This window comes from Pinus tabuliformis, chromosome 6 (assembly GCF_031772625.1).
Source record: "Pinus tabuliformis cultivar Carrire ecotype Pingquan chromosome 6, CPIR1, whole genome shotgun sequence".
Taxonomy (NCBI): domain Eukaryota; kingdom Viridiplantae; phylum Streptophyta; class Pinopsida; order Pinales; family Pinaceae; genus Pinus; species Pinus tabuliformis.
This window is the reverse complement of record NC_142292.1, coordinates 1,220,705,058-1,220,721,990: the sequence shown is the minus strand read 5'-3', so window position 1 is coordinate 1,220,721,990 and position 16,933 is coordinate 1,220,705,058. Positions and strand designations below refer to the sequence as shown.

The following is a 16,933-nucleotide window of genomic DNA, read 5'->3' as shown; positions in this document are numbered from 1 at the left end:
AATATCTTCAGACTTTTAACTTCTGATGTTGCATTTTGATGGACGTAGAGAATAGGTAAAAAACGTGAGGGCTATCTGAAAAGACTTGATAAATGAAACCCTTAAATAGAAAACAAGACGAAAAATTTCCTATTTGCGGATTTCAGAACACCTGGCTAAGAATTTCATAATACCGTCAATCTTCTGTAAATGACCTATATTCGTCAATGAAACCCTTTAGGAGTCACAAAGCTATCTGAAAAAGAAACTTCACTCAGCCACAGAGAAAGAACAAGAAGTTCTGGCTTTAGGAAATTAAAAGGGATTTGATGAAGGATCGCAGCGAATTTTTGTTAGCTCATGGTGCAAGAGATCCACCTTTTCATAATTTAGGCAGATCATGAATTCGTTGGCTTGCTTCTTGCCACAGAAATACTTCTATGCTTCAATAACATGCGTTCGATTTTTGAGGACATGTTGGCCGCACAAAGTTTATTGGATGGAGCCAACGAGATAAACAAATGTTAGGAACCCAAAATAAATATTACTAACCAAATAACCTTCGACACCTTCCTTGCCGCACATTATAAAACACAGTTAATTTTTTGTGTCTTGCTTGGCATACATCATTGGTTTATATAGACTTCATACGAACCGAATAGATGTCTCTAGAGAGTCGACATTTGGATTGAGCGCCCAAAAATATAAAGTTAACTAGGGTTTTGGATTTAAAAGTTCAATTTTAATTTTTTTTCTTATTTTATTTAATAAGCTTACCACAACACCTTTTTGGGGTTATTGACCAAGTATGGGGGTTGGATAAAAATATTGATTCTTTTGCTTAGCTCTAAAAATTAATCTAATGAAGAAACTCCCTCATTAACCTTACCCTGCAACATCATAATTTAATGTCATTATACATAATATACCATATAAACAATGTGATGCCTTATCATCCATAATTGATTATTGCCACATCATCAGTCCTTGGAGATTTAGGACCATTGGCCGAGGCTTTAACTTTTATTGGAAACTTCTCTCAAATTGTGAGGACCCACAAAATGCTCAGCATGCCATCGGAATAAGTAAGACGAAGAGAATCCAATGGAAACTGTCTCTAAGGAAAGCACACTGATTTTCTACTCCAAAAATGCCAACAAAAGATGGGATCTCTTTATCGTCCAAGGAACTCAAACCTTAGGGCTATGGTTTTTTTCCTGCAACCTCTCATTTACCTAATACATGCACCTACTCTTTCTTTGACATCAATGACCTGTTGCAAACCTACTCAATCATCCTACAATTTCTCCCACTTTGACATCAATGACAACCTATTCAACACTATCTCCCTTTGTCGTTGATTTCAACACACCAAACCTACAAGTTATGTTGCATCCTTCATCTCTCTCTATCCTTGTAGTCCTCCAAGTTTCTCTCCCCCTTTGAAATCAATGGAAATGGGTGACTAACACATCAAATGATATCGCTCCTCCTGACAACATGCTCTTTGCATCATCTCTACAAGCTCCCCTTGATAATATGCTTGATCCTCTAGACCTGTAATATTTAAATTGTTCTTCTCTCCCTAAACCTATTATGAGTTTGACATATCTATGTTGCTATTCTATCCATGTTAGTTGTCTGCCAATTATAGACTTGTGCCACATACATTTGCATAAATTGCGCTTGTCAACATGCTTTCCTTCTACATCAAATCATGCACTGATGTTCCCTCTGAACAATATGCTTCTACAAACTCCCCCTATCTTTATGCATCTACCAATCATGTGAGAGGTGATGGAAATACCTACTTTCTCTTCCAGACTCTACTCGTCTTGTCTTCTTCCCTAGTGAATGACATACTGCCTTCATGATTATGTGTGGTCCATGTCAAATCGCTTATGCAATCTTTTGCCAAATGACTAATGTTGTGGCATAAATAACATTCTGCATTCCCTCCTTTCTGCATCTATGGGGTCCACTTCAATCCACTTTTGCAATCTTGTGCAAAATGGCCAAGATTATGGCACAAATAACACTCTACATTTGATCTTAATAATGGAGTAAAAAAGTTGTAGTTCCTGTTGTTATAGGTGTCTGGGATTCTATCTCATCTTCCAGAAAATTTGCTCCAAGGTCTTTGATAAAACAATTTGTCAATACTCCTGCTATATCCCCTACAATATCGAGTCCTGTCCATAGTTAGAACATGTGTAACAATAACCATGAAATGTCTCTACATACTTGGGTGTATGGGGTGAAGATCTTCTGAAGGTGTCTCATCCCTGAATATGCTTTTGTGGCTCTCCACTCTTGAATGCTCTATCCTGAGTTGGTGTCCAGAATGCATCATCTTAATTTGAAACATTGGTATTCCAGTTATGTGTGTTGGTTGATTTGTGTAGGACCTTGACTTTTGGCTTCTCTCCAATCTTGGGATAAGACTTCTTGACAAGTGTTTGTTATTCATTTTTTGAATAGTACATAAGACTTCTTCTCTTCTTGTGGTTGTTCTTCATTATTTGGATGAGGCTTCTCTTCATGTGGTGTTTCTTCATCATTGGGATGAGGGTTCTCTTCCTGTGGTTTCTCTTCATATTCTTTGATATGTGGTTGCTCTTCATCATTGGAATGTGAGGACTCACCAATATATCCAAGACCTGTCTTGTTGAATGGTGATCTCTAGAAATTGATAATGCCTTCCAAGACCTATGAACTTCTGAGTTTGTAATTCAGGTTGTTTACTTTGGTTCTCAAGCTGACGATTTCCTCCTCATGGTTTATGCAATCTTCTTCCTTCGGCTTTGTCTAACATTTTAAGACATCCTAAACCCATTTGGCTAATTCAAGTTCCCTCTTTAAAGAGGTGATTTTATTTTCGTTATTCTACTTGTTCCATTTGTTTGGCTTTTCCTTTTCCTTTTCCATGAGCTGGTTTGTCAAGGTTATTTCCCTATCATTTTCCTCTAGTAGTTTTCTTTTGATATCCTCAACTTCCTTCTTGGCTTCTTCAAGTTCCTTACCCTTTTCAAATGATTACATCTTATTGATTTGAGCTTCAAGCCAGATATTGTCAGCATAATTAAAAAACTCACTATCATTAATCTTCTTCTTTTCAACCTTCTGTTTTTCATGATCATTGTGAAGGACATCATACATGGCTCTAGACCTCTCCCTGTCACGTGTTAGAATTCGAACCTTCCCTTTGAATGTCTTGATATCTTCTTTAGAATCATCATCCATCTTGTTAAAAATACTATATGCTATGGATCTTAATTCAAGCTATTAGGCCTCTACTGAAGGACCTGCTCTGATAAGAATTGTTGAAAATACTAAGAGGGGGGTGAATCAATATTTCCTATAATATTTTCACAATGGGTTAATTCTTAAAGACAGTTTAGATCATTATCATAAAACCATAAAACATATCACATGAAGACCAATACATAAGGGATTTGGCTTTAACAAGAATTGTATTATGTAGTGTAAAATGTACATACAATACTTCACAAAGAAGACCTAGAAGGAAGTGGAACACTCCCAAGAGTTTTTCCAGTAATCCGAAAGGAAGAAAATCTCCCTTATGGTTGGGCTCCTGTACTAGGGATAATGGTCTGGTTAAAATGAGTCAATTATTACTGTTACAAACACATGTTTCTTTTGATCCCATTGTCACATCTACTTCAACTGTTGCCTCTGCTTTGACTGCTACCACACTGAAACTATCCACTACTTTTATCTACTTTAACTATACTGTTGTAACTAATCTACCTCTTTTGTTGCTCCGAGTCCATATTTTTTGTTGTTGCACCTACTCTCCACTTCAACACTCTCCACACTTTGCTTATATTGCTACTTCCACACTCTTTACTTCAATCCTTCAACTGCTACCTCTCCTTCTGCTGCACCACTACTGTCACCAAATACTTAGATTCAATGCCACTATCTACTGCTACTTTTGCTACCTTTATCTACTGCCATACCTCTTGCTGCTACTACTGCACTGGCTCTTTTCATTGTTACTCCTACTCTAACTGTTCATAATATTCAAAACATGATATCACTTCCATACATCTCACAAACGCTTCATATGGAAGAGGGGTCCCTAGCGCTCACATATATTTGTTTAAATGTTTACTGTTAATGAGATTACTGGTGCGAATTAGAGCCTTAGTCACAATGTCATTGTTATGCCACAAAATATGTCATCACAATGGTCATTGATACTACATTAAGATCATTGTTGTCATGTTTCACTCATTCTCAAATAGATGGAGACACTGTAGAAGTATTATCATGCTACCTTTTCAATCATATCAGTTGTTAGTGTTATGTTCACTTTCATTACAAAACATTACTTTATGCCATTGTTATCAAGGTACAATTACAGATAATGACAATTATGCAGTAGCAATTATTTGTAAGTGTTGGTCAAGTATCTAGGTCTCTGTCATAATTGAGTTGCTTCACGGTCTTTCATTGGTTATACAATGTTCTTAGTTATTTTTGTCTCTATCACAGTTTTGTCATCATCAAGGTTATTTTATTTCAAGGTTTTTGCTGGCAAAATCAAGGGTTAAATTATGCATGTATTCATTCATACAAATCTCAATTGAAGTCACCAACATCACTACTACAAATACAATCATATCACAACTATCACAATTCAAGATGTTTGTCATAGAAAGTTGTCATATGTCATTTTATTGTTTCATTGTCTTCAAGTTTTTTGCTCAAGCCACTTCCTTAACAAAGTGTTGTGACCATCAACAACCCCCCTTTCTATTAGTGTTAGCAATAACATTAATAAATGGGGAACCTTCCAAAAAATCAAATCTTAGCATTTAATTTTGCCTTTTGTTTTTAGAATAAAAGAAGATATCAAAATAGGACTTGCTAAAACATGTAAATTTACCTTTTTATACTCCAAGCGCATGAAACATCACAAACTATGAGTTACCTTATAAAAAGCGCTATATGACCACAAGACCTAAGAAAAGCTTTATAAGTAGAAAGTCTCGAATATTAAGAAAAGCTTTAAAAAACCTGCTTTTAAATGATATTATCGCATCGCAAAAGATCACAACGGGCATCTCTTATAAAAGTAACTCCTCGAAAATGCGATCCGTGAGAATGCGAGATCACAAAGTCTTACAACCTTATCGCATCGCAAATTCCAAAATCCATGATGCTACTTTATGTAAAATGCCCAAATATTGCGAAATACGATAAGCCTCTCGCAAATCACATATCGTAGTCACCCAACGAAAGAATGGTTTCTAACGATAAAAGGATTTGCGATATTGCAATCTGCGATATTGCGAAGCAAATCGCAAAATCGCTTTTATCGCAGATCTAAGGGCTCAGAGTTCTATGACAGTACTTTCCATCGTTCGATGCAAAGTTATGAACATTAAATTTTAACTTAATGGTTCGCTAGTGGTCATTTATTAAAAAATGATTCGGATCAGGGTAAAGGACCATTTGATGCAAGGTGATATCTTTGATATGATTTTAGAATTAAAGCTTTCCCGTCACCTTATTTTTGTCTTTCTATTCATATTTCTTGCATTCATTATCATCCTTATCATATCTTTGCTCCCTGCTTGCAATTTTCAGGAAGAGTATGCAGAGTGTAATACTCAACGATATGGGAAAGAAAGGAAAAACACCTGCATCTGAGAAAACAGAAATGACTCCATTATTCACAGACACCACTTGTACTAGGGATGCAGGGATATCTACCTAAGAAGCCATGTACAGATTATTAGAAGAGAAAAACTTGAGATTTATGAAGGTTACAGTTACAGTAGATCGACGTGACTCTTTTGAAGCATCCCTAATGGAGCTTTCATGCTCGTTCCTACACCGTATTACTGCAAGGCCGAAGATACTCCCCTACATGGATATGGTGAAATGGATTGTAGATCATGTAGACATATCTGATAGAGAGTTCAAGACGACCAATCAACTAGTCATGGGGTCATTTGCCCCACATAATCTGAGATGCATGTATCACTTTCCAAAACCCCAAGCTAGCTACTGCTAAGGAGAACCAAGACTTAGTAGAATTTACAAAGCACTGGTCGAACAACGAGGAAATATTAAAGAAGGATAAAAATGGTATGTACACCACTGACTCTCTTTCTTCTCCTTACTGTTTTTCCACTACAATGTTGTGTAGACTAATTGGAAGACTAGACATCAATAAGCTTTCATCAGAGCGATTACCTCTATTGGATGCGGCTACCAATGCCACCATAATGGATTGGACCCAAATTTTCTCAGATAATTTAGCCTCTGCTATTTTAGGATATCGAACTAAAAGAAGTTTTACTTCAAGGGTTTATCCTCCATTATTTTTTAGTGCCTATGTCATGGACGCCGCTTGTTTTTTTTTGTGATTTTCCTATTATGGGATGGAAGTGGACGGTATAAAATCCTTTTCCCATTCAGGTTTATCACAAAGTATTGCGGGAATCCAATTTCATCCCACATTTCTACAAAATTTGTCATGGAGTTATGCTCCCTATTCATAAAATGCTTTACAATAAAGACGCCCCAAGATTTTCCCCAAAGGCTGAAGTTGACATTCTCCTTGTAGGAAGGTGGTTTGGAGAGGAGTTGTTCACATAGATCAGGGTGTTTGGCAACATTGCTTCACCCCATGTGTTTCCTTTTTATGTCCCCGATAAACTAATGGCTAGGGTAATATCCTACCATACCTGTGGCGTTGGGGGAATGAGAAAAGTACTGAAAGATTCTAAAAAGGCCATTTGGCCTCAATTTCCTATAATATGTGGAGCTTTTGCATTATTTGACTAAGGTCATGCTTTTAAAGAAGTTGATAATATGCTAAGTTTACAGCTCCCAAAGTTCTCGGGGAGGCAGTATGATCCCTTTGGTGTTGTAAGTAATTTTACTACAACGGTTAAAATAAAAGCGTTTACCAATGAAGAAGATCCCTTTGACAATGTATTTCTGTAGAAGAACACTTTTAGAGAGGTTCTACATATGGCACAAATTTAGTTTAACCAAGAAGAACTTCAAAATTTTGACAATTACATAAAATAGAGGTGAAAAAAGGTCCCTTTGGACCAATTTCTCATTGAACCAATAAGGGAGCCTACTCCTAGTGTTAGCATAAGTGGTAATTCAAAAGAAGAGAAGTCTAAATCAAATTCCGAAAAGAATCAGCTGAAAAGTCTAATGATCAGTCCAAGAGTGAACACAACAGAAGTGAAGGGTCAATTAAAGACACAACTCAATCTACTGAAAAGCCTAACCAGCAGGTTTTGTCCTTGAAACACAGCTAATAAAACTCCAACAAGACTTCCAGCAGATGCAATTGAATCATCAAAGCAGTTTGGCCAATAAAGAAGAACAATTAAAAGCTATGATAGAACTGCATAAGGAGAATCCCAAAATTGGGGAATTTATCATAGAAGCACTCACTCTTAATGTTGAGCTCTGCAACAGGTAGAAATACTTTGCCAGAAGATCTCACAATGGAATTCCCATTGTGAAACGAGTGATAATATTACAAATCAAGTTGTAGATTTACGACTTGATTATGATTCCCTTTATAAGAAGGTTTCAGACTTCTTGAACTGGAAAAGATTAGAAGAAGGGAAAAGAGATGAATTTCCCATAATCGACAAATCGCAAAAAGAAATGTTATTTGCGAAATGGGATTCCCATCTTAAAGAAGCAGAACAGGCGATGGAAGAGGCAGCGACAACAACAAACAGTGTTTTTGAGTGCATAAATGAAAATTTTCACAAGGCCAATTTAATATCAAAGACTACCCCGAGCTTCCTCCCAAAGGCACAACAAATTTAAACAAAGTGGAAACAAACAGCAGAGGAAAAGGCAGAGGCAAATATGTAAATAAGTTAAATTGGGACACATACTGGCAGTACCTGGTAAAGACACATAGCCAATGGATGACCTTGAAATGCCTCATAACCTCTGCTGAGAAGATAGTGCCAACGCTAGCTAATGCCGTATTTGCAGGATAGTTAAGAGTTGAAGTCGGCCAACTGATGCTCTTGAAACCGATGCTGGATATTTGCAATCTAAAGGATCAGATACAGGATTTATCATAGATACAATTTAGTTTTGTTTTAGTTCATTTTTTCTTAAAATGAGGCAGGTGGTTTAAACCTCCTCATCTATTTTTGTAATATTTATTTTTAGATTTCATTAGAGTAGTATTTAAACCCCTCTCAAGCATTTAGAGAGGGGTCGAGAGTTTTATCAAAAACAATTCTTCAGAATGTGCAGTGCCCCCCCCCCCCCCCCCCCACTGAGGAGGTTTTGATAAAATGAATGGAACAAGATTAATTTTTATATGAGTTTGATGTTTGCTACTGAAATTCACTTTTGTACTCTTAGTGGATGTTGAGTGATTTGAAGATAAATCTATATTGTTGCAGCACATGAGTAGAACTTATTACCAATGGTAATTTTATGTCCTGGTACTTTTTACTTATGTGCCAAGCAATAAATTATTTTGTGTTATTGATATATGAAAGTCTGAATGTTTAGTTATCATTACTGCACTTCTGTATGGTGATAACTTACCTTTTATGCTGAGTATATGAATAAATCTTATGTGATATGTTTCTCATAATTGTTTCGGCTAACTTTTTATACGAAACAATCATTTTTAATGGATTCTTTTCTCGTGGTGATTGAATGATTTTCATTATCAATTGCTGTTAGAAATTATTTTAGATTGCATAAGTGAGACATCATTCTCAGGATAGTTTAAAGTTAAGTGTTTTCTTTCATTATAATAGATTCCATATTATAGTTAAAATGTAGATTAGATTTAGAACAAGCATTCACCCTATAAAACCCCAAAAAAGAAAAACATATTCCCGTTAGTAACACATCATAAACAGATTGGGAAAATGGTCCCATCATCCCCAGTCGGAGCCACTATTCCAAACAGAAAAGGAGCTGCTTTAAGGTCTGGATCGAGTGGTTATCCCCCTTGTTGTAGACTCGATTTTTTGAGCCTTCAACATATTTGGCGCTAGAAGGAGGGCCTGACTGTGAATGGAAAGTAAATCTACATCTTCATGCCATTATAAGAGTAAAACTCCCTCACCAACACCCTCAACTTCTTGTTCATGTTCCAAATCTTCCATCACTGAACCAGAAGTTGAAAAGAAAAATACAGAGCACATTACTGAAATCCCAAGAAAGCCAAATCATTCTTCTTCAGATCCTCCTGAGTTACAAACTTTAATTCATAAGTTACAGGGAATTTATTTATCTCAAGAAGAATCTAAGTTTTCCCAAGGTAGTGTCACTTCTCATTTGACCCCGACTCAACAACTGACTAGAGCACAAAGCGAAAAATTAGGAATCCCACCAGTTGAGTTTCCTTTACCAAGTCGTAAGAAAGCTAGGAAAACACTAGTAGAATCTTAGAGTGAGGTTCTATCATCATCTTCGTCTACCATCCCATCCATATCATCATAAGTTCATTCATCCATCCCTCAACTCCAGATCATGGTTCACATAGGTACAGGAGCAACATCCTCCTCTACCCAACCACCTTCAACTACTGCAACTCCTCCTCCTACTCATACTCCAACAATGGCAGGAAATCCACCACCAAGGCCATGGGCTAATCTAGGAGCTGTGAACATGCCTGCACCCTTATCACAATTACCAGCTCATCCTGAGAAATGGCTCCCCAAGTTCAATCCTGATGATGGTCTAACAGCCGAAGAGCACATAAATAATTTCATGCTATCCATAAATTTAAATGGAGTAACGAAAGAGGACGCAGTTGTATGATTATTCCCTTATACTTTAAAAGGAGTAGCAGGGTCATGGTATTTTTCATTACCATCACACTCCATTAATAACTGGGATACATTTCAAGATCATTTTTTAACAAAATTTGGAGATGACCGATCTACAACAACTTTAATCAATGACCTCTCCAATTTGAAAGCCGAACCAAGAGAACCAATTAAGGATTTCAATTCTCACTTCAATAAATTATTAAACAAAATACCAGCAACATCGAAGCCTAGTAGTGAAGTCCGAAATGAATGGTATATTTCCGCTTTGCCTTAAAATTCAGCCATGTTTGTAGATAGAACTGCCAAGCAAACGTTAGCTGAAAACTTGATAGAGGCGATAGCTATAGAGAAACGTATTCTAGTCGTAGAAAAGAAAAATGCTATAGATGAAAGAAAGTCTAAAAAAGTGTCTTTTAGAGATGACCCTAAGAAAACACAGTCTAAAGACCCGTTTGACCTGGAAGGGTTACAAATGTCTTGAAAACCAAGTCCAACAAAATGGTAGATATAAAGAAACAAGTAGCAGAAACCTCTTCCAAGAAACCTTATAAACCCTTTAAAAAAAATCCTTCAACTGATCTGAAACCTCCAAATGCTATAACAAACATAGAATCAGAAGGGGAAGAGGAAGAAGTTTCAAATGAGGAATAGACCGAGATGATGAAGTTGTAGAACTACAAGGAATTTGGGACTTCATTCTTCCGGATGAAGAAGATCAAGATGCATTACTAGTTATTACCAGAAGCAGAAATCAACTTGATCCTCCACAATCTAGTGCTAAGTAAAAAAACCCAAGCCCAACTCCTAAGGATAAAATCGCAGGTAAGAAGTGTTATAGACATTTTTGTGCCTTACAAATCCAAGCATGAAATGTCCATAAACCAAGGGCTCATGAGTCCCTAAAAGTGTTGTTCTAACCCCTAAAGGAACAAGGTCAACAGATTACAGCTTCTCCCAGAAGTTCTCCACCAGAAACTGCTCAGAATAAGTCAAAACAGGATCATTTCAGCTGCGCCACTGGCTAGGTGCGTTGCATTGCACCCAAATACACTGGTCAGGTGCATTGCAATGCACCTAAATACACTGTGAGGGTGCGTTGGGCGAGAAATGACAAATGGCAGTGTCATTCCGCGAGGTGGAGAGACAATGGAAGCTTCCAAAATCTTCTCCTGTGACACTTGCCTCACTGAATTCGACCAAGGATGAGTAAGAGGCCTTCAGTCTCCAAGTGGAAGCAAGAACTGACAGAGAGAAGACACTAATCAAGTCACAAGCTGACTCATCCTTCTTACACATATCTATATATGGATCCCTCATCCTAGAGATCCAGAGGCTGGAATTTTGCATATCGTAAGGAATTGCCGTTGGTTTTTTAGACAAACATCAGAGTATTGGGTGATCTATGCTTTGTTTGAGGTGAAGAGGGGTTTTCTTTGCTGGGAGGTTGATGCTGGGTCAGGAACCACCGGTTGTAACTCTTCCTGGATCTTTTCTTGTTTATCAATAAAACTATTTGAGTTTTTCCTCCATGCTTTTGTATCATTGATGCTTGTTACATTTGTATGGTTAACTTAAATCTGATCCTAAGTTTTTTATGAATATAGATCCATGTCTTTGTATATTGTTCTTCTTCTGTGATCTTACAGGTACTTTGTGAAGCCGGGCAAGTAAGGGAGCAGGTAGCTGGAGACTATCAAAGAAGAGAGGGATTGGATCAAAGGAATAGCGCAAGACACAGGTTGGTTCTTTCTATTCCTCTCTATCTATAGTTCATAAAGGAAATACAAAAGTAGTTTTTCTCTGTTTGTTTCTAAGGTAACTGTCACACCTTAGTGGGATAGAGCAGTTCTAAATAGACACTTTTCCCTGTAACAAAATGGCGACTCCGCTGGGGAATGTCTAATTAGTTTGTTTGTGTATCATTCTTTGTTGTTTGTTTCATACTTATAAGTGGCGTTCGAACTGCATTTGCCATAACAAATGCAAAGTAGACATCTGCTGCTTCAATCCATTCATTGGATCTGTTTATGATTTGAAGAGCTGATTCAAAAACTATCTGATTGCCCTTGTGATAGCTCTTAGACCCTCCTTAGATATACCCCTGATTGTGCATTATTGATTGCTTTTACTCGGCCAAAAACCAAAGACTGAACTACAAACTGTGACCCAGAACCCGGACAGATTCTCGTTTCTGGCCCAACGCAGGTACTATTAAGAGATCCTGAATTTCAACGCACTTCCCGAAAGGGCAACCTGCGCTGCATTGCAGTTTCTCTGTGTTACAGGTGCGTTGATCAGACTAGCCTTGTGTAGCTGTGGTTCTTGTGCTTCATTTCTCCAGTTCTATCTCTGAATTTTGCTGCCTGTGATTAGTATATGTCTGTTTAAAACCCCTTTTCCTTGTTGTTATTCCGCCTCCTTTGTACAAAAGAACTGTAGATGTTTTTTGTGTGTTTGTTGAGTCGTTTACAGTTTTCCATTGCAAAAGTAGAATAGTCGTACTGTCGTCCTTTGATTTGGATCTGTCGCAAGTGTCGATTTTGATCATAGGAGAAAGTTTGATTGCTGTTAATGGTCGATTATACTGTTACTATTGCCTTTGGTCTGAATTTGTGATTTTCTAGTGTCAAAACGAGTATTCATTTCAAAATCGTAAAGTGTCGTAATCGTCTCTATCTTTTGATTTCAAAAAGAATCTTGTTTGTGTTTGTCACTTGAAAGCACATTCAGATTTGTACATCAACTTTCTTTTTAGCATCAATACTAAGAAAGTCGAAAACAAATACATGCATGTGCATTTGCATATAGACAGTCTGTTTGGCTTGATTTAGGAAAGTGCATTTACAGTGTGCTCTTTGCTCTTTGTGAAAAGATTGTGTCTTTCTTTTCCTCTAGTAGTTAGGATTTTCATTGCACAAAAGAGATAAAATTTTGTTTATCATCTTTAGATTGCATTTTAGGAATTACATCTACATCTCATGGTGAACCCAAAAGGCAAACTTCATAACAAGATCAACTTAAAATAAATTCAATGAATCTAACAACGCTTTGGAACTTAACACACAACATTTAGAGGTCTAGGCTAGAGATGTATTCCGGTGTCGTAAAGCCTGGTAACTGTTGTCCTCACTGATGGTTGGGTGATTCCTCCACTTTGAGACGATAAGTGCCAGTACGGACTTGTGCTCCCACGTACCGTCGAGTATATTTTGGGAGACCCCTATAGGCTTAAATCCTTTATCCTTAGGAAGTCGTGCCTGCCGCCCTATCGATCACAATGCACTGAACACAACATTTGGGAAGATTGACTGTCGTACCATAAAAAGTATTCTGCAGTTTTGCGATTGGTTTGGTACTCCCTCTACCTAGACCTCCAGAGCAGTCCCTTTCATTCCTTTTCAGACTCCTTAACAGAAAAGGTCCATCTGAGCACTTTTCACTTCAGGCTCATTAAAAATGGAAGGAGACTAGAGTCATCTTTTGTTTTTTCTCGACTCTTAAAAACTGAAAAAACAAGTTGTGTCAAAGCGTATAAAAATTTATTTTAAACGGAATATTGATTACCCTTTCCTATGTTGATCTTGGGTTGAAAAAATGGAGTCTACCAACCAAGGAATTCCCCTTGGAGGAAATCATAGTCCCTTCTCCTCTTGGGTAGATGTTGGTGCGCCCCATATGGCTACATTTTCACTTCCAGGGCTGACAATTGGTTTGCCTGTATGGCTCTTCTCAACCTTTGTCGTTCAGAACACCACTATTCCTGAACAATCGAATCAGCAATTAGACGAGTCCAGAGTTGCCCACCAACCTTCTACTTCCTCTAATTCTTCCTCTCCTCCTTCCTCTTCGCTTGATGGGGCTGGTAAAGCCAAAAGTCAAGTTCCTATGGAGAAGAAGGAAAAGAAGAAGAAAGAGAAGAAGAAGAAGGAGCCAAAGGCGAATGGGGGAAAACAAGTGTCGTCTAATGAAAATCCACACACTGCACTGACCAGGCCTAAATCGCCATGTGTCATTTGCAAAGGAGACCACTTTCACAGAGATTGTCCTTGCATCCCTCGGATCTTAAGGGACTGGTCTCCTCGTTTGCACAACCCGGTGTCATTAACCTCTGATGATCATGTTGAAAGCACACCATCAACTAGTGAAAGTGAAGCCCCAGGACAAAAAGGGAAATGTAGATTTCCTTGTAAACTGTGCGAAGGCGATCATGCCGTCCACCGTTGTCCCTTCTTAGACGAAGCTAAAAGAGTTTTGGATGATCGTCCGGTTTCACCGTTACAACTTCCTCCTGGATATAAAAAACTCTTGCCGAGTTCGTCACTAGTTGAAAATCCCGCTGGCCTGCTCAGGTGGTCAGCTGAAGCACCTATCATTGAAGATAAACCATATGGATCCATACCAGACGAAAGTCAAAAGGTCGAGGTGGCAGTTGACCCGTTCTTGCCTTCAGAGGTTTCATCTTCAGATGATATAGTCACTGAAGAGAACAAGGATGACACCGTCCAAATTCTCTTCATAAACACAAACTCCGATGAACAAGGGAGCAATTTACTCATTCCTTTACCGCAGGAAGGAAGTTCGTCAGAGCCGTACCCGACTGTCTATTCGGTCCCACCTCCAAGCAACCTAGTTGTCTCCTTTGATTGGAATCAACTAGGCATACCCCGTTTACCAGCAAGCGTACCATTCCGAATTATCGTTCAAATATATAGAATGGTTATGGCTGGTACCATCATAGATGAGGGGGCTTCTGTGAGTATCCTTTCCTCAACTGCTTGGAAAGCGCTTGGTTCACCATCGCTTTTGCCTGAGATGAGAAATCTGACAGGCTTTGATAAAGGAACCAGTCGACCGTTAGGGATCCTTCCTGATGTGCCCATAACATTGAGAAGGAAAACAGTTCACATGAACGTAATGGTAGTTCAAGGACCCCTGGATTATAATCTACTCCTTGGACGAGACTATATTTATTGCATGGGAGCAATTGTCTCCTCACTCTTTAGAGTAATGTGTTTTCCGCACGAAGGAAGAGTGGTCAAGCTCATGGACCAACTTTCATTTCCCGGATCATACAGAGAAAATAGTCATATACCATCCCTGAATGGTATTTTCACGCAAGAAATGTCTCAATCTCCAGTCCGTCCTCCCGATGAGCACGAGTAATTCGGAGGGATATGATTGAAAACCAGGGGGCATGCACCTTGGTCTGCTTCGGCAGGAAAACTCCGGGTATAGGGTAGGTTTCCGCGAGTGAATATGACTAGTCTGTACTCCCGTCCATGATTGGAAGAGGGGGTTATTCTAGAACAAGATTCTCTTGTCAAAGTTATGTGAGTGGAGTAGCCTCCTTCACTCACCTTGGTTTATCTCGGTAGACATCGCCGAAGAAGTGTTTTGTTTGCGCTGTGAATAGAACAATCTTTGGGTAACCTGTAAGAGGTTTACCCTTCCTGATAAAACAAATGTTTTGTCAGCTCGAATAGAGGGTGACCTTGAAACTCTGTTTTATACCTGGGGGCATGCAAACCTTTTGGAGTGCAAGTAAAGAGTGATCATTTATCTGTTTTTTGGATTGTTCATTTCCTAACTTGCATAAAGAAAGGATGTGGGGAAAAACTCTAAAAATTTCCGTTTTTATATGAGACATTCTTATCATACGACTGGATTGATCGAGCAGTGTTACCGCAAGGTTCAAGCTCGTTTAAAAATAAACCCACATTGAGCAGTTTTAGCACATAGTTCAAGCTCGTTAAAAAATAAACATAAGACATGAGCAAATGTTTCCACCCGCATTTAAGCTCGTTAAAAAATGAACTATTCCCCGGTAAATAACCACTGTGAATGTAGTACTTCAGCCATTAAATCCTTGGTCGTGTTTGCACCGTCACCTCCACTTTTTCATTGGCCAATCATTCACCTCCATTTTATTGTTTACCCATTTTGAGGAACAACTGTGAAGAGTGATTTCACTAGCCATCCTTGTAACACTGCCATGATTGGAAAATTCCAAACCTTACCTGGAATTAGCTGCTACCCGTTTTATCACTCGTTCCTCAAAAGACGAGTCTTCTTCAAGCTCTTTTCAACTGACTCATAAAATATGAAAAGATTTCTGAGTCCTTGGCCTTCCAGCTCGTTAAAGGGACAGGAAGTGCTATCCCTCATCTAGATTTTAATCTTTTTGGACCTGAGGGATTATTGCAGAAAAAGATCGAGCGCTTGTTTTGCTCGGCTCGTTAAAACTATCGAAAATTCATCCCTTCTGTATTGTTTTATACTTTTTCGGACTTAAGGGATTAGATGACGAAAAAGGAATTTTGGAGTTACCTTTACGTACCTTTTCAGACTCTCTAAAATTGAAAAGGACCGAGTTATCTTTGTCGTTAAACTCGTTAAAAAGATTAATAGTGACAAACTTGTCTTTAGACGAGAACGAGTTTCACTATCGCTAGGCTCGTTAAAACATAGCGATGGTTTTGCCCGAAGGGAAAATTATAGAACAAGCATATGTTATCCTCCTCAAGCTTGAAAAAAATAAAGAGGTACTGGTCAGCAATGACTGGGGAAAAATTGGGAAGAAAACTCAAAGAATCTTTATTGGTAGCAAGTCGCTCTTGAACATGACACTTCCACTCCGTGTCCAAGTCGGGTTGGGTTGTTTCATTCACCGGTCACATCGCCATGGTCACAACATACCATCCAAATTTGGGGTTAATGCTACCAATCCATCACATCAGTGTCGCCGACATGTTCAAGAGAAGTCATCCAGAGAAGCCACCTGTGTCTCACCCACTACCATACATTATACTCCATTCTTTCATGACCTCCAACCTGAACCGTATATCATCAGATTGTTTTCACCTCCATCAAAATCATTTGCTCTGTTCCGTGTCATTGATGTGGGATTCATTAAGGCCCTCCTATGACGGATCACTTCTTGTCGACATCAGCTCATTACCCAAGAAGTTGATCTAGGAACACCCCATTCAGTACTTTGAAGCTTGCATACCTCAATGGCAAGTTTCTCACTTCCGGCGACAGGTTTACGTCAATGGCCTTCAACCGAAAGCTTTTGCGTGGTGTTCGACGCCAAGTCCTTTATTCACACCACGTGAATTGTACTGTAG

The 16,933-nt window shown here is 38.5% G+C and overlaps 1 pseudogene; it reads right to left on the bottom strand.

Moving 5' to 3' along the window:
• LOC149263094 (uncharacterized) overlaps positions 1-3,222 on the bottom strand; it is a 68,652-nt pseudogene extending 65,430 nt beyond the window's left edge.
• Between the last annotated feature and the right edge of the window lie 13,711 nt (positions 3,223-16,933).